Source organism: Odocoileus virginianus, chromosome Y, assembly GCF_023699985.2.
Source record: "Odocoileus virginianus isolate 20LAN1187 ecotype Illinois chromosome Y, Ovbor_1.2, whole genome shotgun sequence".
Taxonomy (NCBI): domain Eukaryota; kingdom Metazoa; phylum Chordata; class Mammalia; order Artiodactyla; family Cervidae; genus Odocoileus; species Odocoileus virginianus.
The window spans coordinates 911,856-919,144 of record NC_069709.1 but is presented as its reverse complement, the minus strand read 5'-3'; the positions used below and the strand labels follow the sequence as shown (position 1 = coordinate 919,144).

At 44.8% G+C, this 7,289-nt stretch overlaps 1 pseudogene; it reads right to left on the bottom strand.

The window, feature by feature from the left end:
* Nucleotides 1-414: 414 nt before the first annotated feature.
* LOC139029658 (histone-lysine N-methyltransferase SETMAR-like) lies at nt 415-6,543 on the bottom strand (annotated as a pseudogene).
* Between the last annotated feature and the right edge of the window lie 746 nt (nt 6,544-7,289).

Here is a 7,289-nt window from a genome sequence, read left to right as displayed (position 1 = left end):
CTGACTTCAAACATGCAAATAAGCACATTTATTTTTCCTGAAATTTCTGCTAATAAGGAATTGTCATCACCTTGAGAAAACATAATTCTTTTCAAGATAAGAGATGATACATGAATTGAGCTCAAAAATCAGTTCCTGAAAATATCTAGCTATTTGTCAAACTGTCCTGACATTTTCCCAGAGCACAGATTCCTTATTTCTTCTCTGGAAACTTAACTATTTTAAGTGGGTGTCAAAGGTCAGAGACTGTCATGGGCATAATTTAATTCTTGTATAAGAAGATGGCAAGTGCCCAGGAATGTAACAGTTGGTAGATGATAGCTTGAAAGAGAGAGAGAGACAAAAAAAAAAAAAGCAGGTATATTTAGTCATTTAATCTTTTTCTTTTTACAGGGTCAAACACATACATCTTTATTAATCAAAGTAGGAACCATTACAATCAACACAGTTTTGACAACAAGAAATGTTTGCTAATTCCTATGGCATGAAAATTCATGCTTTGCGATTCAACCAACTCTTGGAAAGCTTTTTCTGCCTCCTGCTGGTTGTGGAAGTGTTTTCCCTGCAAAAAGTTGTCAAGGTGCTTGAAGAAGTGGGTTGGGGAAAGGTCAGGTGAAAATGGCGGATGAGGCAAAACTTCGTAGCCCAATTCTTTCAACTTTTGAAGCACTGACTGTGTGACGTGGGGTTGGGAGTTGTTGTGGAGAAGAATTGGGCCCTTTCTGTTGACCAGCGCCAGCTGTAGGCGTTGCAGTTTATGGAGAATCTCATGGATTAGCTGAGCATAGTTCTCAGATGGAATGGTTCACTGGGATTCAGAAAGCTGCACTGGACCGGCAGCTGACCACCAAACAATGACCATGACCTTTGGGGGGGCAAGTTTGGCTTTTGGGAAGTGCTTTGGAGTTTCTTGTTCCAACCACTGAGTTTGTTGCTGCTGGTTGTCACATAAAATCCACTTTTTGTCATATGTCACAATCCAATTGAGAAATTGTTTGTTGTTATTGTGTAGAATAAGAGAAAATACTTCAAAATGACTTTTTTTTTTTTTTTTATTCGAGGTCAGCTCATGAGGCATTCACTTATTGAGTTTCTTCACCTTTCCAATTTGATTCAGATGTCGAATGACCACAGAATTCTTCCGCATCTTCTCATGCATTTTTAAGAGGATCAGCTTTGATGACCCTCTCAGTTGGTCCTTGCCAACTTCCAATGGCCGGCCACTGTGCTCCTCATCTTCAAGTCCCCCATCTCCTTTGTAAACCTTTCTGAACCACCACTGCACTGTAGGTCCATTTGCAGTTTCTGGGCCAAATGCACTGATAATACTGTGAGTTGTCTCCACTGCTTTATGACCCATTTTGAATAAGAAAATCGCTCAAATTTGCTTTTTGTCTAACATCATTTCCCTAGTTCTTAGGGTGCAGCTCCTCTGAGGTCACTGGCTCCATGTGGCCCCTGAGGCACTTAGCTGAAGCAGAAGGAAAAAATGTTGGTTCTCCAGGAGCGTAGGAAGTGGAGGAGAATGGGCAGGATGCCACCAGGGGACCTCTTGGCCCAGGAACACTGGGTTCTGGGGGCGTAAGGAGCAGGAGCCCTTCTAAGACAGGCACCTCAGGCCCAGACATCTCCAGGGTCCCAGGAAGAGCAAGGAGGCAGAGAACAAGACACGTGCCCACACTGGCTTTGGAGCAGAGACCCGGGCGCCGTCTGCTGCCCACGCACCGCTCGGCTCTCGCCCGGGCCGGGCTCAGGGAGACCGCGCGCACAGGCCGGGGCGGGGTCGCGGGCGCCTCCCCGCCGCGGAGTTTTCCTGGGAGTGGTCCCGGGGCAGAGGGGGTGAAGGCGCCGGCAGAAGCACCCGCTTCCCGCCCGCGCCGGGCCCGCGCGCCAGGCTGGAGGGCGGCGGCCGAGAGCGGCGCGTCCTCCGCCCGCCGCGGGTTCGCGGGTTCGCGGGTGCGGCCGGCAGGCCCCCGCGGCGCCCGCGCCCCTCCGCGCGCCCTCCGCCCGACCTCTTCTCGCCGCTGCGCCGCGCCCCAAGTAATTTAATCTTAATATGTAAACCTTAATTGTAGTTTGGATCATAGAAGAAGCAAGGGTATTTCATAAAGTCATCTACATCTATTTTGTTGTCTCTGTTAACAGCTTAGATTGTGTGTGAAAGTAAGATCATTCAGTCGTATGTGACTCTTTGTGACCCCATGGACTGTAGCTTACAACTTCCTTCTCCAGGGGATCATCCAGACCTGGGGATCAAACTTGGATCCATTGCAAGCAGATGCTTTACTATCTGAGCCACCAGGGAAGCCCTTAGGTTGTGTGGGTCACAACAAATTGTGGAAAATTCTTAAAGAGATAAGCATACCAGACCACCGTACCTGTTTCCTGGGAAACGTGCATGCAAGCCAAGATACAACTGGGCAAGGAAAAATTAACTTTTACAAAATAAGAAAGAAAACACATCAGGGCTATATATTGTCACCCAGATTATTTGACTTCTGTGGAGAGTACATCATGAAAAGTAACTTGCTGAAAAAATCTGAAGCTGGAATCAAAATTACTGTGAGAAGTATGAATAACCTTAGTTATAAGATGACAAGACACAAATGGCTGAAAAACACTAGGAGGTAAAGAGCCTTCTAATGATGGTTAAAGGAGAGAATGGTAAAGCTGGATTAAAACCCAATTTAAAAAAAAATAACAATAAGGTCACGGAATTTGGTCCCATCATTCTGAGGTATACCAATGGGAAACAATTGAATCTGTGACAGGTTTCACTTTCTTGACTTCTGATATCACTGTGGGAAGAGACTGTAGCCATAAAACTAAAAGGCACTTGCCCATTGGATGAAAAGCTATGACCAATCTAAACACCATATTAAAAAGCTGAGATTACTGAAAAAGATCCAAATAGTCAAAGTTGATTTTCAGGAGTAACATATGGAGGAGTGAACAAGGCCACAAGAACTGAATGCCAAAATACCAATGATTTGCAACATTGTGGCTGAAGAAGATGTATGAGAGTTCCATGGTGAGCATGGAGTTCAAATTAGTAAAGCATGAAGGAAATCAACTCTGACTATTCATGGAAGGACTGATGCTGTACATGAAGAGCCAATATATTGGCCACCTGAGGCCAAGAGCAAAGTCACTGAGGAAAAAACTGATGCTGAGAAAGATTGAGGGCAGGAGGAAAAGGGAATGAGAGAGGGTGAGATGGCTGCAAAGCATCACTGACTGAAAGATCATGTTTGAGAAAACTCTGGTAGATTTGAAGGGTAGGCGAGCCCAGGGTTCTTGCTGTACATGGAGTCACAACGAGTCAGACAAGACTGAGTGACTGAACACATCAAAAAATTATTATTGGCAGTGCTTGGGAGATGGTTCAGATAACCTGGTAACTCTGTCCTTGTACCCAAGATGATAAGGGAGATTGAGGACTATTAGAAAGAACACAGCTCTTGTCAGTTTCCTTCTTTTCTCCCACTCCTCAAACGGTCTTTTGAGAGCTTTCCAGAGAAGGAAAACTCCTGAGGAGTCATGTGTTATCCTGAGATGGAAACCTTCCCTCACATGCCACTTGGATCTACAACCTTGGTCTTAGGCAGAAGCAGGCATTGTCTCTAAACATCTGCTAGAGTTTCCCATCTTCTGATGTGTTAACAGGCATGGTATGTGATCTTAAGTATGGGATGAGAGGTAAACAAACTTACAGTTTCTCTATCAAACTGTGTAATCCTGGGAGAAGCAAACTGTGTAATCCTGGGAGAAGCATCTTTGGCTTGTGTATCCTAGTCACCCTTAACAATGCTTACAAGGGGTTACATTCTGAGCATGTATGTAGGTAGGAGACTGGACCCATTTTGACTTTGCCACTTGCCTTCTCTGTGACTAGACCATTCCTCTTCTCTTAATGTCATAGTTTTTATCTTCAGGTGAAGGTTGCAGATTGTGGAAGTGAGTGAATACTTGTGAAAGCCCAATAAAACTGAAGGCAGGAAGTAAATAGTTTTCCTCTTTGAATCAGATCTCAAGACTTTTGGCTTTATAGATTTGCATTATCAATGCATCTCAAATATACATGAAATTCTTATATGATGATTGCCACACAGAGTTGAAGCCAGAAGTCCTGTATAGTCAGCACCTTACAGTGAGGTGGGGCTTGGACATTTAAGGTATTTTGTGAGAAGAATGTGGGCCATGTTATAACTACTTGGGAAGGGGAAAGGCAACTACCACTATGTGGGAACAGAATTCCAGATTTCATCCATAGTTTCATTTGATACCTAAGAGTGTTCTTCATTATTTGTGAGTGTGCAGCCTCTTATAGGAAGGTAGTATCCTATTACAGGAAGGCCTGGTTGAAACTCCAGGCATCTAATTAGCCTTCTCTGGTACTACCATAATAGAGACTGTTTGTTTTGTTGTTGCCAGACAAAATAGACATCTACAGTTCCACTCAACTTTTGTTTGGCTGATTGGGAGAGTACCATAGTTTTTAACAATATTTGAATGGAGTAACTTGGTTATTATTGAAATGCTTTCAACCTTTGAAACTCAGCCACTTGTCTTGCAATTTGAAAAGGGAAAGGAGGAGGGAGGGAACTAAGATGGCAGAGGAATAGGACGGGGAGATCACTTTCTCCCCCACAAATTCATCAAAAAATCATTTAAACCCTGAGCAAACTCCACAAAACAACTTCTGATCACTAGCAGAGGACATCAGACACCCAGAAAAGCAGCCCATGGTCTTCGAAATGAGGTAGGACAAAATATAAAAGATAAAAAGAGAGACAATAGAGTTAGGGACAGAGATCCATCACGGAAAGGGATTCGTAATAGAGGAAGTTTCCAAACATCAGGAAACTCTCTCACTGGCAGGTCTTGGGGAAGTTTTCGAATCTTGGAGGGCAACCTAACTGGGAAGAAAAATAAATATAACCCACCGATTACATGCCTAAAAACAACTCCCAGCAGAAAAGTACCCCAGATGCTCGCATCCGCCACCAGCAAGTGGGGGTGGAATGGAGAGTAGTGGGCAGCATTGCTTAGGGTAAGGACCGGTCCCAAATACCCTGAGGGCAATTGGAGGAAGCTAACGTGAAATAGCAACTTAAACTGTGGAATCACAAGAGAGAGAGAATTAAATTGGGAAAGCCCTAAACCTAGGCACTACCCACCCGCTCCCAGAAAGAAGGACTGAGCAGAATACCAGAGAAGAGCGAGCCAGCTGTGGACTAGCCCATCCCCTGCCAGAGGCAGGAGACAGAGGGAGGGGAAAGGGGCAAAGTCGGCCCCAGAGATGGCACCCCCTACCAAATGGCTAACAAGCTCCCAGCTTCTAACCAAAGACTTCCTGAGATTCTGGATGGTCGACATCCACCAGGAGGGTCGCAGCTAGAGTCCAGCTCCCCAGAACAGACACAAGGTGCACCAGACCGGGGCGCCCAGAAACTGAGTCTGGAACCACGGAGGGGAGAATGTGCGCTGCACCTGAGGAGAGTGCTCCTGGCTGCCTGAGCTGCTCAGGCAGGGAAGTCACAAAACGCAGGCCCAACCGAGTCTGAGTCTTTGTGGAGTACCGGAACACCTGAATCTGAGTGGCTTAAGCCTGAGAAGTGCATGCAATCCAGGGCCCGATCCCTGGAGAGCAGCCTGGAGCCTGAGCAGTGTAGATGGGGAAAGCACACACTGTGAGTGGGGGCAAAACCAGTGTGGCCAGAACACTGTGAATGCTCCCCACACATGCCAGTGACATTTGTCTGCAGTGCCCCTCCCTCCCCACAGCACGACTGAACAGCAAACCTAAACAAGAGACCACCTCTGCCAGCTTGTGTCAGGGCAGAAATTAGACACTGAAGAGACCTGGAAACAGAAGCCAAATAAACAAAGGGAACTGCTTCAGAAGTGACAGGTGCATCAGGTTAAAACCCCTGTGGTTAACACTGACTACACTGGAAGGGGCCTATAGATATCAAGAAGTGTAAGCTCAAACAAGGGACTATCTGAAATTGAACCAAACCCACACTGCCCGCAACAGTTCCAGAGAAATTCCTGGATATATTTTTACTATTATTATTATTTTAATTAATTTTTTAGTCTATTTTTTAAAGTCCTCTATTACTCCTTAATTTTCATTTTTGTAACCCACTATAACCTGGCCAAAAAAAAAAAAGAGAGAGAGAGAGAAAAGACCCTATTTCTTCATATATTTCTTAAATTTTTTGTGTTTTTGTGTTTTTTTAAGTGTGATTACTGGTTTGACCACTCTCTCCTCCTTTTGCCTCTCCTTTTTCTCCCTCAGATCCCCTCTATTTCCTCCCTCCCCCTTCTCTTCTCAATCCAATTCTGTGAATCTCTGTGGATGTTCTGGGCTACAGAGAACACTTAGGGAACAAAGTCCAACCTAGATCTATCTCTCCTCTCTTGAATCCCCCTTTTTCTCCTCCTACTCACCTCTATCTCCTTCCTCCCTCTCCTCTTCCTCATGTAATTCTGTGAACCTCTCTGGCTGTCCATCACTGTGGAGAATCCTTTCACCATTTACCTAGAAGTTTTATTATCAGTGCTGTATGGAGGGAGAAGTCTTGAGGCTACTGAAAGAATAAGACTGAAATCCAGAGGCAAGAGGCTTAAGCCCCAAACCTGAGAACACCAGAGAACTCCTGACTACATGGAACATTAATTAATAAGAAATCATCCAAAAGCCTCCATGCCTACACTGAAACCAACCACCACCCAAGAGCCAGTAAGTTCCAGAGCAAGACATACCATGCAAATTCTCCAGCAACACAGGAACATAGCCTTGAGCATCAATATGCAGGTTGCCCAAAGTCACTCCAAACCCATAGACCCATCTCAAAACTCACTAATGGACACTCCATTGCACTCCAGAGAGAACAAATCCAGCTCCATCCACCAGAACACCGACACAAGCTTCTCTAACCAGCAAACCTTGACAAGCCAAACATACAGCCCCACCCACTGGAAGAAACTTCCACAATAAAAAGGAACCACAGACTACCAGAATACAAAAGGCCACCCCAAACCCAGCAACCTAAATAAGATGAAAAGGCAGAGAAATATCCAACAGGTAAAGGAACATGAAAAATGCCCACCAAGCCAAACAAAAGAGGAGGAGATAGGGAACCTGCCTGAAAAATAATTTAGAGTAATGATAATAAAAATGATCCAAAATCTTGAAAACAAAATGGAGTTACAGATGAACAACCTGGAGACAAGGACTGAGAAGATGCAAGAAATCTTTAACAAACACCTAGAAGAAATAA